This window comes from Bos taurus, chromosome 9, assembly GCF_002263795.3.
Source record: "Bos taurus isolate L1 Dominette 01449 registration number 42190680 breed Hereford chromosome 9, ARS-UCD2.0, whole genome shotgun sequence".
NCBI lineage: Eukaryota > Metazoa > Chordata > Mammalia > Artiodactyla > Bovidae > Bos > Bos taurus.
The window spans coordinates 12,093,599-12,112,008 of record NC_037336.1 but is presented as its reverse complement, the minus strand read 5'-3'; the positions used below and the strand labels follow the sequence as shown (position 1 = coordinate 12,112,008).

General features: G+C 42.8%; 1 protein-coding gene and 1 long non-coding RNA gene across 4 annotated transcripts in view; both read right to left on the bottom strand.

Annotated features, from left to right (window-relative positions):
• The window catches only part of KCNQ5 (potassium voltage-gated channel subfamily Q member 5), a 649,180-nt gene that overhangs the window by 539,592 nt on the left and 91,178 nt on the right, over positions 1-18,410 (bottom strand). The window lies entirely within an intron of this gene.
• The window catches only part of LOC112448016 (uncharacterized), a 75,867-nt gene that overhangs the window by 24,943 nt on the left and 32,514 nt on the right, over positions 1-18,410 (bottom strand). The window contains exon 2 of the long non-coding RNA XR_009495952.1: positions 1-18,410. This exon is cut by the window's left edge and continues 24,943 nt beyond it; it is cut by the window's right edge and continues 24,543 nt beyond it. This is a non-coding gene — a long non-coding RNA (uncharacterized lncRNA).

Below are 18,410 nucleotides of genomic sequence, written 5' to 3'. Positions count from 1 at the left end.
CAGCCCTGGGATTTCTTTGGAAGGAATGATGCTAAAGCTGAAACTCCAGTACTTTGGCCACTTCATGCGAAGAGTTGACTCATTGGAAAAGACTCTGATGCTGGGAGGGATTGGGGGCGAGGAGAAGGGGACGACAGAGGATGAGATGGCTGGATTTATCACTGACTCGATGGACCTGAGTCTGAGTGAACTCCGGGAGTTGGTGATGGACAGGGAGGCCTGGCGTGCTGTGATTCATGGGGTCACAAAGAGTCGGACACGACTGAGCGACTGATCTGATCTGATAGCTAATTTACATTGTGTTAGTTTCAGGTGTAAAGCAAAGTGATTTCATTATACACATACCTGTATCTATTCTTTTTCCGATTCCTTTTCATTACAGATTATTACAGATTAGTGAGTACAGTTAATTGTGCTATACAGTAGGTCCTGCTGTTCATCTATTTTATATGCAGTAGCGTATGTCTATTAATCTCAAACTCTCAATTTATCCCTCTCCCTCACCTTTCCCTTTTGGTAACTATAAATCTATTTCTTTTCTTTTCAGACAACCAATAACTTATGAAGCTAGAGTCAAAACAGTCTGAGGCTCTCTCATTATACTATTATTACTGATGTTATTGTTGCTATTTTAATGATTATCACATTTACATTCATGGAGTTAACAAACAGGGAAACAAACAAACAAAAACACATTAAAACATAAACAATATGGTTAAATAGCTCTACAAGACAATAATCAGAGATGCACTGAGCAGTAATTCACAGGATGCCCAGCACGTCCGGGTCCCTTCCTCTGGTTCAGTCACCAAGCCAGTTCACTTCTATGGGGAGCATCTCTCAACCTCACAGCCCTGTGAGGCTGATTCCAATGAAGACACTGAGACAGAGAGGTCAGTAAACTTCTCCACGGTTAGAATCAGGATTTAAGCCCAGATGCTCTGATTCAGAGACTTTCATAACTGGGCGCACAGATCTCAACTGCCCTAGAATTCCACAGAAGGTAAAGTGTCTCTTAGCTGGGAGGAGCAAGGAAAGTTTTTAAACAAATAAGAGAAAGGATTTACTCAGAGCTTTGAAAAACTAGGTGAACTAACAGAAAAAGGAAAACAACAACAAAAAAGGGCTTAACGATGTGAAAGCACAGGCTGGTCCAGAGAAAATGCAGGGACCCACAAAGGGGGGACAAGGGCCTGAAAAGAGGGGCACTTGGAAAAACAGAAGGGTTGGTTTTCCATGGCTGCCATGACAAATTACCACAAACTTACTGACTTTGAACAATGCAAATCTGTATCTAATAGTGCTAGAGGTCAGAAGGCAAAATCAGTTTCACTGTGCTGAATTCAGGTGTCAGTAGGGTTGGTTCTCTCCAGGGTTGCTGTTGCTGCTGCTGCTGCTAAATCGCTTCAGTTGTGTCCGACTCTGTGTGACCCCATAGACGGCAGCCCACCAGGCTCCCCTGTCCCTGGGATTCTCCAGGCAAGAACACTGGAGTGGTTTGCCGTTTCCTTCTCCAATGCATGAAAGTGAAAAGTGAAAATGAAGTCGCTCAGTCTGTCCGACTCTTAGCGACCCCATGGACTGCAGCCTTCCAGGCTCCTCCACCCATGGGATTTTCCAGGCAAGAGTACTGGAGTGGGGTGCCATTGCCTTCTCCGCTCTCCAGGGTTGGGAGAGGAGAATTTGTTTCCTCTGCTTTTTCAGCCACTAGAAGCTGTGTGCCTTCCTGCTACGGCTCCCGTCTCCATCTCCTGTCCTCCCATACTTACTAACGCTCCTGCCTCTCTCAGGTAAAGACCCCGATGATGACACAGGCCCACTCAGATGACAGGGCAATCTCTCCATTGCAAAGTCCTTGGTATAAGCCCACTTGCAAAGTCCCTTCACCATTTTCCAGTTTCCGAATCATTTTTTTTTTTTTTTCAATTGAAGTATAGTTGATTTACAATGTTGTGTCAATTTCAGGTGTATAGCACAGTGATTCAGTTATACACACTCACGTATATGTATGTGTGCGTGCATGCTAAGCTGCTTCAGTCATGTCCGACTCTTTGTGACCCCATGGACTGTAGCCTGCCAGGCTCCTTTGTCCATGGGATTCTCCAGGCAAGAGATAAATGATAAGGACCTACTGTATAGCAAACGAAGCTGTGCTCAATATTTTTAAATTACCTACAGTAATTACCTACAGAAAAGAATCTGAAAGAATAATATTTTATATAATATATAAACAAATAACATATATTATATATAATAATAGTATATAAACAAATAACATATTATTTTTCAGATTGTTTTCTGTAGGTAATTACTGTAGGCAACTAAAAAATATTGAGCACAGCTCCCTTTGCTATACAGTAGGTCCTTATTGTTTATCTATTTTATATGTAGTGATGTGTGTCTGTTAATCCCAAACTCTTAATTTATAACCCCCTCACTTTTCCCCTTTGCTTTTTATGTCTGTGAATCTATTTCTGCTTCATAAATAAGTTCATTTGTGTCCTGTTTTTAGATTAAACATATATGTGATATCACATGACATTTGTCTTTCTGACTTACTTCACTTAGTATGATCATCTCTATGTCCATCCATATTGCTACAAATGGCATGACTTAATTCTTTTTTTACAGCTATTATTTCATCGTATGTGTGCCACATCTTTACCCATTCATCCACTGATAAACATTTAGGTTGCTTCCATGCCTTGGCTATTGTGAATAGTGTTGCTAATGAACACTGGGGTGCATGTATCTTTTTCAGTCAGTTTTCCTCTTTTCTGGACACATGCCCAGGAATGGGATTGCTGGATCATATGGTAATTCTATTTTTATGTTTTTAAGGAAACTCAACACTGCTTTCCAAGTGGCTGCACCACTTTATATTCCCACTAACAGTTAGTGAGCTCCCTTTCTCCACACCCTCTCCAGCATTTATTATTGGTAGACTTTTTGACAATGGTCATTATGATGTGTGTGACATGACAGGTCATTGTAGCTTTGATTTGCTTTTTTCTAATAATTAGCCATGTTGAGCATCTAATCATGGGCTTCTTGGCCATCTGTAGGACATGGACATCTTTGAGGGGACATTTATCAGCCTATCATGCAACATGATAGTGAATGAGTGTGCCAAACTAGAGGTTAGTGAGAATTACTGAAGGATATTTAAACAAGGAAGTAGCACAATTAAAGTAATATTTTAGGTCTACTAATTTGGCATTTAAGATTATTCATCTATTGCAATGGGTTAGAACACATAAAAGTCACATTTTGAGTTTGTCATAAAATAAAGATTTCTAGGTCCCTTCTTTGCAGATATTCCTATTTATTGAGTCGTTCAGACCAAGAATCTTTCTTTTTTAAAAAAACCCACAGATGATTCTAATACAGGTGATCCTAGAAATACTTTGACAGATGCTGGTCTATGACACTTAAACACTTCCATAAATCTACACTCACTCCCTCCTCACTCCACACAGAGATCAGGCCAGAATAAACAAACATAAGGCACAAAAATAAAATGCATATTTTAACCTATTTGCAAATTTATTTGTAAGATGTATCAAAAACCTAAATTAATAGCAACATAATGAAAAGTCACTATTTCAAGCATAAGGAGGAAAAGTTACCTGTTTCTGATGAAGGGTGAGAAGACTTCTTAGAACTGTCTTGCATCTCACTTATTGGACACTTACTGTGGGCTAGGTATTGCTCTGTGCATGCACAATGTCAAGTCATTTACTTCTCTCTTCATGGTTAGTATTTACATCATTTCATGGATGAGTAAAGTTTAGAGGGTCTGAATAGCTGGTACCATATCACACAGCTAGGAAAATGACAGACTAGTGTGTGGCCACTGTCTATGTGGCTTCTAAATTCATACACTCTTTACTTTGCTGCTTTGTCTTCTGCAGGATGGCAATCTGCAGGAGATTAACTATTCTACTCATAACGGTAAATATAAGTCTACGGTCCCTTACTAGACATCCTTGATTCTCTTTAAGAATGGGGAGAGATAAGAGTGGAATAGGGAGAAGTGATGACTAAGAACCGAAAGTCAGAGTTTTCTCCTGGCGCCCGGCCATGATCTCTGGGCTGCCAACAAAGCTCTTCTTCTCCATGGTCTGACTTTTTCCAACCTGAAAATAAGAGGACTAGACAAAGTAATGTCTAAGATCCCTTTTTGTTTTACATTTCCAGGAGTTTTATGATGATAACAATTATGAATCACATCAAACATTACACATCCCTCTACTTTGATTCAATCATGGCTTCCTCAAAGAAAGATTTCCATGTATTAGCAGAAACCTCTTTGGCTGAAAAATCACTAAATAAGGAAGAAGTTGAAAAAAAATTACATGCTCGACCTTGCCTAGAATCAATAGGAACAAAGGGAAAAGGCAATATCCTTTACCACTTATCACTTCTCCCACAGATGCAGAAACATAAATAACACAACACAGCCTCTGTTCCAGGGAGGCAGAAGTTTCCCCGAAACAGGTGACAGAGAACTTGGTAGCTTCAGAAACCTAAGCAAACACAGAGAAGTCGTTCCCTGGGAGTCTCATCATCTCTCATTTTAGATTCAGTGTGAAAAAGCATGAATTCCATTGGCGAGAAAAAGCAGCAAACCTGCCAGTAGGCTGAGACTAGGCACTTAGAGCAGAAAAAAGCAAAGGAGGAGAAAGCAACGCTACAAAAGGCTGACACAGAGATTTGGAACTCTGGGTCTGGAGCCCCTGAGCATGGGGCCCAGGGCACTGCAGGGGCCAGGGAAGACCAGGGGTAGGATAACGACCAGCACTTCTCAGGGGCCAGACAGACAGAAGGCTTTGGATCTCGTGTCTGACGCTGACTCAACTGTACTGAGTCAGCCCGGAGTCTGATTTACACAAGGCTGAAAAGGATGGGCAGGAGGAAGAATATGATACTCTTTCTGAGTCCTTCAGGCTTCCTGGGCTTCAACAGGAGGCCTGGGTCCTTGAGGAGGTGCCTTGGAAGAGGTCCAGATAGCTGCCAGTGGGATGAGAGGGGACCACTGCTGGGTACATTCCTGGGGAGCTCAGAGGAGGTGAGGGAGGAGCCTGCTAGAGCACCTCTGTTTTAGGCTCCCATCACTACTATTTTTTTTTTCTTTTGTTTTTTCCTTTTGATTGAAGGACAATTACAATATTATGATAGTTTTGCCACACAGCAATAAGAATTGGCCACAGGTATACACATGTCTCCTCCATCCTGAAACCCTCTCCCTGCTCCCTCCCCACAGTATCCCTCTAGGTTGTCACAGAGCACGGGCTTTGGGTGCCCTGTTGCAAGCATCAAACTCAGACTTGTTATCTATTTTACTTACGGTGATGTACATGTTTCAGTGCTATTCTCTCACATTATTCCACCCTCTGCTTCCCTCACTGAGTCCCAAAGTCTGTTCTTTGTGTCTGTGTCTCCTTTGCTGCCCTGTACATAGGAGTGTCAGTACCACCTTTCTAGACTCCACATAAATGTGTTAATACACGTACTTGTCTCTCCTTTTCTGACTCACTTCACTCTGTACAATGGGCTCTAGGTTCACCCACCTCATTAGAACTAATTCAAATGCATTCTTTTTCATAGTTGAGTAATAGTCCATTGTGTATATGTACCACAGCTTCCTTATCCATTCATCTTCCGAAGGACATCCAGGATGCTTCCATGTTCAAGCTATTGTAATTAGTGATACAACAAACGTTGGGGTACCTGTGTCTTTTTCAATTCTGGTTTCACTGGGGTACATACCCAATAGTGGGATGGCTGGGTTGTTGGTGGGAATGCAAACTGATACAACCACTATGGAGAACAGTATGGAGAATCCTTAAAATACTAGGAGTAAAACTCCCATCACTACTTGAGAAGCTTGGGGGACATTGAGGAGCCCATGTGAGCAGAGTGAGCATGGAGAAGAGGCCCTCATGTCTGCAGAGACCCGTGCCCCCTCCTCTGCCCTCCCCCCCAAACCCTGCTGACCATGCAGGGCACTTCATCTTTGGGGAAGGGAGACTGTCAGGCTTTCACAACGCTTCCCAGAGCAGAGAAAGAATAACACTTTCCATGTGCAAACCTAGCAGAGCAGGAGTGTGAAAATCTGAGTGGGAGTTCAGACTTCTGCTGGTTCAGGCCAAGATTACAGTTCTCCCATTCAGGCTGCCTGTTTCAAGGGGGGTGGGGGCAATTCAGTTTTGTTCATCTCTGTGTGCCCCAGAGACCTTAACAAATAGCACGTGCTCAATAAATAGTCTTTGAATGAATGAATGAATGTCAGATGAACAAACACTCTCTCCTCTGATGCCAGTAGCATCTTTTTCCCCCAATGACTACAATTTACATCTTCGTTGTGAGCTACTGTATTTCTTATGAGCCATTTTTTAAGAAAACAAAGCTAGAATATTTTTACATTTCAACACAAAAGGAGCAACTGATAAAGTACAAGTGTGTACAAAAGCAGGCTCACCATGGGACTTCTACTGGGGATTAGGGAGAAACTGGCCTTTTTTGTCCTTCCTTACCTGGGTACACCCTTAAATATGTGAAAGGATTTCAGATAAGACTGTCAGAAGGAGCAGAAGGGAAGAGTCTCAAGACTTGCCTTAGATCTCAAATCTCCAAGTGGGAAAAAAAAAAAAAAAGGCAAGATACAGATAAGGCAGCTGCCGCTTAATGCCACCAACTGCTGAGGGAAGACTGGCGAGCAGCGCAAGCAGACCAGCAAAGGCGGAGGCCGACATCTGTAACATAATTAACTATGCAAACCCTCTTAGGGAGCAGTTCCAAGCAACACTTTTATAAGATCATGGATAGCAAAAGGAACTCAGAAAAAGTAAATGCTGGCTGCCAGGGCCACCTGAGTGTCTCAGGAAAGCCACTCAGTGGAAACTTTTAGCTGCTCTTTGTAGCTCTTCTCCAAAGTCAAGGTGAAAAAATCAGGGCTGCTCCATGCAGGAGACCTAGTACCCTCTGGGGTGGCTGTGGTCGGTGGCCCAGGGCATGAAATGCAAGCTTTGCCCTCTAGAGACTTAGGGTTGAGGACTGGCCATGCAATGTTTGGTGGGGAGAGTCAAGTGGGGCTCCAGGGCAGGGCTCCAGCTTCTGCTACACATACTGTACAGTCAAAGCTGATCAAAGAGCTACTCAGCAAATGGATTTGAACACACAAAGGAATGTCTGAAATGCCTCCGGAGTGCTAGGGATATTGTTTCTGCTTTTAGCGAAACTCCCTTAAGTACAAAAACAAAAGTATTCACCCAGTGGCTTAGAGAGATGCTAAAAAATGGAGAGGCATCCTTGTGGAGGCTGCCTTAGAGATGCTGTGCAACCAGACTTGAAGTATGCGGGTAATTCTGAGACAAAGAGCCCTCCGCCTACAGCCCTCATTAAAGACTGTTCCCAAAATGGGTTCCTACACTGACCCTTTATAGGTGTCATTTTCTGAAAGCATGTGTCATCCAAGATCATTTTCCAGTAACACATGACTTGGTAACTCCTGGGAAGCCCAAGGTGAGCAACAATGGGGTTGCAACAGGCCATTCACAACCCTGGTGGGAGAAGGTTGAGTGTTAGGCATCCAGATGGTCTGTCTGGATTTGCTCAAAATGATAACCAGCACTCTCTTCTGTGATTCAGTTTATGAAGCTCATCAGATTATGCCTGTAACACCCCAATTCCCTGAGCTCATGACTCACTTTTTTAAAAAGCAGAGACAGTGCTCACAAACAACCTACACTATCTTTAAGTATACTCCTTCCCCACTAGAACACAGACTTCTCAGACACTGTGTTTTGCTTATGGCTGTTTTCCCATCCCTACAACACTCTTTGGTACTTAATAGGTGCCTAATAAATATAGTGTTGATCAAATTCATAAATGGATTTAAATTGCTGTTCTGAAACTGCACAGGGAAGACAATAGCTAAAGGGGAACAAGAGGTTTATGGGTCACTTTATGAGGATGTGTCCCTGAAACCTCTTCTCAAAAGATTGCTTTTGTTAAAAAAACAATTTTTTCTTTGTCTCACCAAAGTTGAACATTTCTCTCAAATGCCAAGAAGTCTAACATGACAAGGTACGTGCCTGACAGCTGACATCTGCCCCAGACAGTAACTGAACACCTACTGGATCCTGGGCACTGACAGCCACACACCAGTGAACCAAACAGACGTGGGCTGATTCATGTCATAAGAAAATACATTTAATCTTGTGGCTACAGAGCCAGACTTTACAAAATGTGGTGCCCAGGATTAATCTGTAGAAAGGAAAGCTTCTGTTCAAAGTCACAATTAAAAGTATATAAAAAATAGATAACCAATAAGGACCTATTATAGAGCATATGGAATTATACTCAGTATCTTGTAATAACTTATAGGGTAAAGGAATCTGAAAAAGAATCTCTATATATCTATCATCTATCTAACTGAATCACTTTGCTGTACATCGACAACATTATAAATGAACTATACTCCAATAAAAGATGATAAAATTTTAAAAGTAACAATCAAAGATCATGGAAGCATCTCTGATGCAAAGTCTCAGCCATCCCATTGCAAAAACTCAAATGAATATTCAATTAAACAAACTGTCATTTTTTAAAAAATTTCTTTGGAAATATGTCCCATTCTTGGTATAAATTGTATTTGGAGAGCCTGTGAAAGGTCACTTGAAATTCCCTGTGATAAACAATATAAATAAGGTGGGTAACAACACTTTTCATGGCAAATAGATGGGTAAACAATGGAAACAGTGACAGCCTATTTTCTTGGGCTTGGGCTCCAAAATCACTGCAGATGGTCACTGCAGCCATGAAATTAAAAGATGCTTGCTCCTTGGAAGAAAAGCTATGACTGCCCTAGCACATTAAAAAGCAGAGACATTACTTTGCGGACAAATTACATATAGTCAAAGCTATGGTTTTTCCAGTAGTCATGTATGGATGTGAGAGTTGGACTGTGAAGAAAGCTGAGTGCCAAAGAATTGATGCTTTTGAACTGTGGTGTCGGAGAAGACTCTTGAGAGTCCCTTGGACAGCAAAAAGATCAAACCAGTCCATTCTAAAGGAGATTAGTCCTGGGTGTTCTTTGGAAGGAATGATGCTAAAGCTGAAACTCCAGTACTTTGGCCACCTCATGTGAAGAATTGACTCATTGGATGACTCTGATGCTGGGAGGGACTGGGGGCAGGAGGAGAAGGGGACGACAGAGGATGAGATGGCTGGATGGCATCACTGACTCAATGGATTTGAGTCTGAGTGAACTCCGGGTGTTGGTGATGGACAGGGAGGCCTGGCGTGCTGCGATTCACGGGGTCACAAAGAATCCGATATGACTGAGTCACTGAACTGAACTGAACTGAACTGAAGTGACTTAGCACACACACACACACATAAAAGTAAGTAGTTACAGAGGATGAATAGTTCTATTCTATTCTAATGTACAGCCTGGTGATTACAATACAAGTCTTCCTTAACTTATGCTGGAAAGTTCCAATAAACCCATCATAAGTTGAAAACATCAAAATTCATTGAATACACCTGACTTACAGAGTGTCGTACTTAGCCTAGCCTACCTTAAATGCACCCAGGACACTTACTTACATTAGCTCCGTTGGGCAAAATCATCAATAAAAGGCCTATTTTACAATAAAGTGTTGAATAGTTCATTTAATTTATTGAATTCTGTACTGAAAGAACGTTTGTCAGTGTACGGGTGGCTCGCCCTCGTTATCCCGTGGCTGGTGGGGATCTGTGGATCTCTGCCCTTGCCCGGGATCAAGAGACATTGTTGGACCACAAATCACTAGTGCCAGAAAAGATCAAAATTCAAAATCCCAAGTGTAGTTTCTCCTGAATGCACCTTGCTTCTGCACCACTGTTAAGACAAAGAACTGAACCATTGTGAACCAAGGACCTTCTGTATTCTACTGTACACTGAAAATCTACTGAGAGAGTGGATCTCAGGTATTCTCAACACACACACACACACACACACACACGTAACTGTGTGTGAGGACATGTATGTCTTTGTTCGTTTGACTACAGTATTCATTTCACTCTGTACAGCTAGCTTCTGTGCAGCCAGAATTGTACAGATACCAATTCTTCCTTGGTGTCCACATGGGATTGGTTTCAGGACCTAGCACAGATATCAAAAATCCATGGATACTTATATAAAGTCCTTTCTATAAAACAGCATAGTGTTTGCATATAACACACACATGCATGTGTGCATGCTAAGTCACTTCGGTCATGTCCAACTCTTTGTAACCCCATGGACTGTAGCCTGCCAGGCTCCTCTGTCCATGGGATTCTGCAGGCAAGAATACTAGAGTGAGTTGCCATGCTCTCCTCCAGGGATAACACACGTATATCTTCCCATATATGTTAACTTATCTCTAGATGACTTGTAACACCTAATACAATGTAAATGCTGTGTAAATAGTTGCTGATGCACAGAAAATTCAAGTTTTACTTTTTGAGACTTTCTGGAATTCTTTGACACCCATGAGTTGGATCCATCGATGAGGAATTCATGGATATCGAGGCCAACTGTGTATGTATATCAAAATATCATGTTATAGCCTTAAATGTATACAGTTTTTTGTTTAAACAACAACAAAGTAAGTGACACAATATTACGCTGGTCATGGCCTCAGCTGGGAAGAGGGTCCCTCCTCTTTACCTGTTAGGGAGGGACCTGTTGAGAATCAGCGGCTTCTGTTTGGTCCTCTTTTCATCCTATACTTCAGGGTCTTGTGTGAAACCTCTGCACCAAGGAAGCCTTTGTAATAATCAAAGGGCAAACACTTACTGGGAGCCCACAGGTCAACAGTTACTGTTTGCAAGTGAAGGTAAGACCCCTGGGGGCTTGCCTGGGGATTTGGGCTGGGTTGGGGAAATTTGATTTGTACTTGAACACCTTGAGAGCAGGAGTGCATTCTTCTACGATCCCACTGGTGGGTGGGTGGGGGAGGCTAGGTAGGGAGGTAGGTAGGTACGTTGGTGGGTAGGTGGGTGGGCTAAGGAGGTAGGTGGGCATGTAGGGAGGGAGGAAGGTGGGTAGGTAGGTAGGTATGTAGATGGGTGGGAAGGGAGGTAGGTAAGTGAGCAGGGAGGTAGGTAGGTGGTTAAGGAATAATCAATAGATAGGTAGGTGGGTTGGTGGGTAGGGAAATACGTAGGTCAGAGGGTATGTAGGTGGGTAGGGAGGTGGGTGGGTAGGTAGGTAGGAGAATGGCCTTAATCTTCACACTCACCCTGCAATTTCCCACCTAAAACTGACCACTTTAGGGACGAATTACATTCTCATTTACTTCAATCCAATTAAATAACTATTTCTTAGTACATTATCTGGCAAGTGCTTCTTCATCATAAAACATATTTACACAACAACTTTGGTTCCAATAGAAAGGTTATTTAATGATCAGAGCAAATACTATGTTATTTAGTTAAATTGTATAATTTAAAAACTCTTGGTGCATTTAAAAAGATCCACATAGTTTACAAAAGCAATTAATCCACTCACTGAGACTGTGTTTTTCCTTTACAACATGTATTTTTGTTTGTTCATTTCCTTTATTATCTTCTGTTACAAAACTGTTTCTAGCATTAGTTTATTCTAAATATGATGGTAAAAATCCACAAGATTTATAGCCCAGACTCCCTAGTGCCCATGAATATGATCCTTAGGATATGAGGGAAAATCATGTTTTTGCTGTTTTTTTAACTGACTTGACATCAGCGGTTCTCATTTAGAAGCCGACAGAAGTCAGCCTTTAAGTCAGCCTAGAAGGATTCTGAGGCAGAGTTGACAATTAAACTCTGAATCTGACGGTCATTAGTGAAAGCAGAGCAGCTCTCAGATAACACCCAAGGCTACCACTCCCCACACTGATTATAAAGAGCTTTTTAGGTCCTTCCGTCATCAGCAGTATTAGGCATGGAGACATAGCCACTGCTCCGGAGCACCATCAAAGACAGAAGGAAAGTGAGAGACTTGGCCACGTGGCACAGAACATTCCATGTGGGGGAAGCATCTCCATTCTGACTCTGAAGACAGTGTGAAACTTCCTAGTAAGTGGAGTATAAGACTTCCTCTGTGGCTACAGCTCAGAGACATAGAGCATCAGAGGAGCACAGCACAGCAGTTAGAGCTGCTGTGCCGCTGAGGCACCCACCTCCAGAGCACATCGGAAGGAATCTTGGGACATGTTAGAAAAACATTATTTGAGATGAACTTGAAACCTCAAATAGGTAATCAGGTAGAAATGAAGTTTTACTAATAAGTAAACAAATTAAAAAAAAAAAAAAAAAAGGACTTACCAAGCATGTAGGTCTCTAAGGCTCTCAGAATGGCCTGCCCAGCATGTGCCAGTGCTAGTACAGAGGGATGAATGGAGTCTGTGAGCAAACAGAAGATGCTGGGCCCACCCAGGATGGTGGCTCAGGGCTCACTGGTGAGCTGACACTTGAGCTGGGTTTCTAAGAATGAATGGGATTTTAGTACATTGTAAGGGGAGAGAGGTGTTCATTCCAGCTGGAAGAATGAGATGAAAAAGGGCAAACCCAGAATGCAAATTTCATAAACACCCATTCCAGAAGCAACACCAGGGGTGATGTGCAGAGTCTGTGGTGAGAGTCTTGAGAACTGTCTGGAAAGGAGCCAGAAAAGCAAGAGTTTGGGGGCAATTATCTTATGAGATTACGTTTTATTCTCCTGTAAACAATGAGGCTGAACATTTTCGAGAAGGGCAGTGACGTGAGCTCTTTTTTTCTGTAAAATCAAGGGCCCCAAGGGGGTGTGGACTACAACAGACACATGAAAGGCATTTAACTATTGTTTCTTTACTGATGAATGAATGTTCACATCAGTGCCTTGTTACCTTAACAGATCTCAACTCACACCATGGAATACAGACTGGACAAGAAAGAGTCTAAGGCCCTGGGGGCCTCAGCTAGCCACTGCAATGCTGGGAGAGGGGGTGACCCATGAACCAGGGCAGGAGCCACATGTTGTGGGAGATGGATGGGAAAGGCTGGTAGAGGCAGAATGAACAGAGCTGGCCTGGATGTTTGAAGGAGTGAGAGGAGTGTGTAAGAAGGAGTGTGTAAGTAAAAAGAACAGGTAGGTGGTGGTGATTCTCTCAAAGAGGAGAAGGTGAGAGGGTTGGATGTTGGAGACACCTTGAGTTCAAAGTGCCTGCTGGCTCTTCAGGTGGAAACATCCACCTGGAATTGCAGTTCAGGAGTCAGCTGGAGATGCCAAATGCCAAACTGCGCCTGGATTTCAAATGTGTGACTTCATAGCAGGAACTTCTCTTCAGACTAAGCTGTAAATTCAATCCACAGCTTTGCACTTACTTTCCTTGTGGCTCAGCTGGTAAAGAACCTTCCTACAATGTGGGAGACCTGGGTTCGATCTCTGGGTTGGGAGATCCCCTGCAGAAGGGGACAGCTACCCACTGCAGTATTCTGGCCTGGAGAATTCCATGGCCAGAATTCTGTACAGTTCATGGGGTCTCAAAGAGTCGGACACAACTGAGCGACTTTCACTTTCACTTTTTCACTTTCCTGTCATTATGTTTAAGCATCTATTCCTTTACTTACCCTGTAAAGATTACAGAGCACCTACATTGGACAGACTGACGCTGAAGCTCAAACTCCAATACTTTGGCAACCTGATGCAAAGAGCTGACTCATTAGAAAAGACTCTGATGCTGGGAAAGATTGAAGGCGGGAGGAGAAGGGGATAACAGAGGATGAGATAGTTGGATGGCATCACCAACTCAATGGACATGAGTTTAGATAAACTCCGGGAGTTGGTGATGGACAGGGAGGCCTGGTGTGCTGCAGTCTATGCGGTAGGAAAGAGTCGGACACGACTGAGCAACTGAACTGAACTGACCTGAACAGTATTGAGGCAGAGTTTTGAAACTGGAGCTGATGGTCCTGTTCTCAGGTAGATTATCTTTCAAGGAAAGAGTGACCAAGGCCAAATAAAGTAATAAACATATAATAACATTTCAAGTAGGAGAACTGTGTTGAAGAAAACACAACAGGGAGGAAGAGGGAGAAGTACTCTGTAACCTAAATATTTACAGTTTACTACTGAGATTTAAATCAAGGACTAATTAATGACTTTTCATCTTAGACTTTCCACTGCAGATGAGAACATGTGAAAGCCAAGTGGATTATCCACTTCAAGGAAAAGGTCACTTAGATGCCAAGGAAAGCTGAATTCTGCTGAATATCCTCGATCTCTAGCTGGAGACCTTGACCCCAACTTAGATGGTCTCCTAGGGCTACACGACTCTGCTATAAGGAAGGGAGTCTGAGCTAAAGGAACTAAGATCTGAAGACGTATCCTCACAACCCTGGGAATTAAGTATAACCAGTACCAAAATATATTTTTCTCCCCCTAAATCAGTCTATCTTTTCTTTTCTAGAAGGTATACAGGTGGTGAAATAAAATTTATTTCTTTACCACCCCTCCAAATCTGAATTGTGACTCATTGAGGGTTATCCATGTAGCGAATAAAGTCTGTGTCATGCAGAAGTGACAGGGGAGGGAGGAGACTGAACTTTCATCCAGAGAGGAGACACCACACGAACGCTTCAAGAAAAGTTACTGGAAGTCTGTGACTTGAGTATGCCTTTCTGCAACTGTCACTATGATCACAGTTTAATGCAAAGAATGATGAGGTCATTATACCCGCCCAGGCTGGCACCCAGGCTGAGAATGTGTCAGAGATGAGCCTTCCAAGATGGTTCCTGAAGACCCTTATCTAAAGTAAATCTTACACCTAAGAAGTCAAATCTTCTCTGATGCAAAGATGGACAGCAATGATACTAACAAACACACTCAAGTATTTGAAAGCCCATCTGGTTGTGAAGGTAGAGAAGCATGCATTCATGAGCTAGGCTTGCTGCGGCATGCCACTCTCTGCAGAGACAGGCATGCCTTCCTCCAAGGAAAACCCTGTCCCCTGGCTTCCTGTGCCTCTGACTGCAGCTTTCTTCCTCTCCCTCCTAGCTCCTTTGCTGCTTCTCTGTAAGTTCATGCTCTTCTTCCCAGCCTGTAGTGTTGGCATTCCCCAAGGTTCCACTCTAGACCTGTTTCTCTTCTCATTTTCAATTTTCTCCTTAAGTATTACCTAAGGAGAATCTATTCATTCATTCATTCAGCAAATGTGGACTGAGTGCCTCCTATATATCAGCAGTGTTCCATGCACCTGGGACATATCTGTGAACAAAACAAAGACAACATCTGTCCACTGAGAATTTACACTGTAGCAGGCTCAACTTACTCTCTGTTTATGCTGGTGGCCTGGAGTTTATATGTCCAGCTTCCATCTCTGAGCTCCAGATTCACCCACAGACAGATTCTCTCCACTTAGATATTTTAGAAGCATTTGTCAGCTATAAATTGGCGCTTGCCAAGGGCATTTGGCATCTGCCTCTACAGAGATTGAATCCTGTGCTGCTGCAGCTGTTGACTTTCGACACACCCTGAAGGGGGTTCATGGTGGAGCATGAGGCACTTTGTGCTCCAGGAAAACTGACAGAATAGGTCTTTAGATGGAGAAGGCAACATACTCTGGTACTCTTGCCTGGAAAATCCCATGGACGGAGGAGCCTGGTGGGCTGCAGTCCATGGGGTCACCAAGAGTCGGACACGACTGAGCGACTTCACTTTCACTTTTCACTTTCATGCATTGGAGAAGAAAAAGGCAACCCACTCCAGTGTTCTTGCCTGGAGAATCCCAGGGACGGGCGGAGCCTGGTAGGCTGCCATCTATGGGGTCCCACAGAGTCGGACACGACTGAAGCGACTTAGCAGCAACAGCAGGTCTTTAGATAGATATTTTCAGCACCTGATTTCATGATCCCAATCCTTGCATCTCTTCATATTTAGAGTAACGTGAAATCCCTTCATGGTGACATCCATTCCTTGTGACTACCAGAAAACCTTTTGTAAGATAAGTGTTTCATTTCATCGAACTCCCCCTTCACCAAAATCACATATATTGACCTTCCCCTACTACCTCTTCAGAGCAGTTTCTCAGAGCTATCTGAGATGCTGTCTCCCAGCTACAGTCCTCATTTTGCCCCTAATAAAACTTGCAACTTGTGCATTTTTTTTAAGTCAATATATCTCAAATTCAACATGTCCAAATGGCAACTGGTCAGGTTTGGGCATAAAATTATGAGTTCAGTGTTCCCCACCTCAAGAATAATAACAAAGTCCTTCTGTCCGTAAAACACAGAAATGTAGTAGTAAGCTTTGTCCTTTCAGTTCCATCCATAAATACCAATCCCCTTTTCTCCATCTTGACTGCCACCATTTTAGTCCAGTTTCTTCATTTCTTGGAGGCCTTTGGAGCAGGTCTCCCTGACCTCACTCTTTCCCTCATCACATCAGCCCCTTCAAGACAAAGGCCAGACTCTTTCCCAGAGCCTATGAGGCCTTGTCTGATGTGAATCCCTCAGCCACTGTCACATCTCCACCTACTGTTCTCATCTTTGATCTCAGAGCTTCAGCCACAGGGTTTTCTTCCAAGTTCTCGAACATGCTATGTGCTCTCGAAATGTACCAAACACAAGGCTGTGCGCCCAACACACAGTAAGGACAAATGAACCAAACCATGAGAGTCTGGAGCACAGAAAGGTCTATTTCAGGACAATGCAAGGAGAACAGGTGGTTTGTGCCCACAAACCCCAAACTCCCCAGTGGTTTTCAGGGAGCTTTTATAAGCAAAATTTGGGGTGAGGGCTGCAGAGTGTGTGACTTTCTTCTGATTGGTTGGTGGTGAGGTGACAGGTTGGTGCTCCAGGAACCTTGTCACCTGTTGATAGCCTGAAGTTACAATCCTCCACTTGGATGGGGGCCTGAGTCCCTCCAGAAGAACTCAAAGGTGTATTATTATGTGTGTCCCTTGAGGAGGAACCAGGACCCTGCCCCAAGCCTGTGCTATTTTGTCTTGGCTGCTCCTCTTTTGTTTCTACATCCCCTCACTTCCATGAGACACCTGGAGTAACAGGCAAATTTGGTCTTGGAGTACGGAATGAAGTAGGGCAAAAGCTAACTGAGTTTTGCCAAGAGAAAGCACTGGTCATAGCAAACACCCTCTTACAACAACTCAAGAGATGACTCTACACATGGACATCACCAGATGGTCAATAGTGAAATCAGATTGATTATATTCTTTGTAGCCAAAGATGAAGCTCTATACAGTCAGAAAAAACAAGACCAGAAGCTGACTGTGGTTCAGATCATGAACTCCTTATTGCCAAATTCAGACTGAAATTGAAGAAAGGAGGGAAAACCATTAGACCATTAAGATATGACCTAAATCCAATCACTTATGATTATACTGTGGACCTGACAAATAGATTCAATTGATTAGATGCGATAGACAGAGTGGCTGAATAACTATGGACAGAGGTTCATGACATTGTACAGGAGGCAGTGACCAAGACCAAATCCAAGAAAAAGAAATGCAAAAAGGCAAAATGGTTGTCTGAGGAGGCCTTACAAATAGCAGAGAAAGGAAGAGAAGTGAAAGGCAAAGGAGAAAAGAAAAGATATACCCATTGGAATGTAGAGTTCCAAAAAATATCAATGAGAGATAAGAAAGCCTTTCTCAGAGATCAATGCAAAGAAATAAAGGAAAATAATAGAATGGGAAGACTAAAGATCTCGTCAAGAAAATTAGAGATACCAAGGGAACATATCATGCAAAGATGGGCACAATAAAGGACACAAATGGTATGGACCTAACAGAAGCAGAAGATATTAAGAAGAGGTAGCAAGAATACACAGAAGAACTGTACAAAAAAGATATTTATGACCCAGATAACCAAGAAGGTGTGGTCACTCACCTACTGCCAGACATCCTGGAATGTGCAGTCAAGTGGCCCATAGGAAGCATCCCTATGAACAAAGCTAGTGGAGGTGATGGAATTCCAGTTGAGCTATTTCAAATCCTGGAAGATGATGCTGTGAAAGTGCTGCTACTCAATATGCCAACAAATTTGGAAAACTCAGTGGTGACCACAGGATTGGAAAAGGTCAGTTTTCATTCCAATCCCAAAGAAAGGCAATGGCAAAGAATGCTCAAACTACCATACAAGAGCATTCATCTCACATGCTAGCAAAGTAATGCTCAAAATTCTCCAAGCCAGGCTTCAACAGTACATGAACTGTGAACTTCCAGATGTGCAAGTTGGATATAAAAAAGGCAGAGAGACCAGAGATCAAATTGCCAACATCCACTGGATCATTGAGAAAGCAAGAGAGCTCCAGAAAAACATCTACTTCTGATTTATTGACTACACCAAAGCCTTTGACTGTGTGGATCACAACAAACTCTGGAAAATTCTTTAAGAGATGG